Source organism: Poecilia reticulata, linkage group LG4, assembly GCF_000633615.1.
Source record: "Poecilia reticulata strain Guanapo linkage group LG4, Guppy_female_1.0+MT, whole genome shotgun sequence".
NCBI classification, from domain to species: domain Eukaryota; kingdom Metazoa; phylum Chordata; class Actinopteri; order Cyprinodontiformes; family Poeciliidae; genus Poecilia; species Poecilia reticulata.
Window position 1 is genome coordinate 27,576,402 of NC_024334.1, and position 1,119 is coordinate 27,577,520.

Below are 1,119 nucleotides of genomic sequence, written 5' to 3' on the forward strand. Positions count from 1 at the left end.
TTTGTTTTTGTTGAATTTTATTGAAACTCAGATGTTAGTCTATCAAAACTCTGTGGTTGCTTTCTAACCCCACATGATTTCTGTCTGTTCTGCATTTAGCTGGAGGACATTCAGACCGATAGCCGGATATGAAATAATGTTAGATAAAAGTAGCCCRAGAACAGATTCTTGAGGCATCCCAAAGAAGACAGACAAGCARAAAATATATAACAAYAGTTTATTTTAAAAGATTACTTYCMTACTTTGTTGTTAAAGGTGCTAATGCTTTCCTTGTGGTTATACAAGTTCAGTAACAAGCATTATAGTAAGTGGTTTAATAAATGGATGCATGTATAGAAAGTATATAATTTCTAGTTTCAATCATCAAAATATAGTTTTTATTTAAATGTGATGCTTCAATTAAATTCGCTAAAGCAAACTATCACTGTACATGTTGCAACAAAGTAACAGCAATGGGTTAATGACGTTCATGAGCTCCGGCCTACAGGCAGCTTTAAGTCGTTTTTAAATGCTTTAACGTTACATCGCAACAAAACCAGCAAATACATTATTACATCTGTAAAGTACAGACTCTTTACATCTATGAAGACACAAAATGCATTTGAGCCTTAATAAAATATAGAATAAAGAATAAAGATGAGAAAATGCATTATTTAATAAAGGTAAAAAAAATAACTTAATCTTGTACTGTAATGCATTCTTTCTTAAAGTRGGTGCTTTTTTAAATGTCTTTCTGGACATTTAATTTCATTCTAGTTACATGTGTGAACTTTTGTTCTTTCTGTGAAAAGAATAAACAGATGKGTTTAAAAGTGTTATTGAATCTCCTAAGTAGAATAAGCAACAATGATTACAGCTGTAAATGTGAGAATGTAAAATTATTTCAAATATCCGTAATAAATTGATTTGCAGTTTTACTTTACATTTAGTACAACAATTTTAAATCCCTAATCCCTGGCACAGTATTGCATATCTGCCTTGTTTTTCCAACAAGGCTTCCTGCTCATCTGGTACCGTAAAGTGTAATTTCATCTCCAGTTAAACAAAGAAATGCCAGAAAATGTCTGTACAAATAAAATAAATAAATAAAACAATCTTTCACATGAGCATTGCAACTAA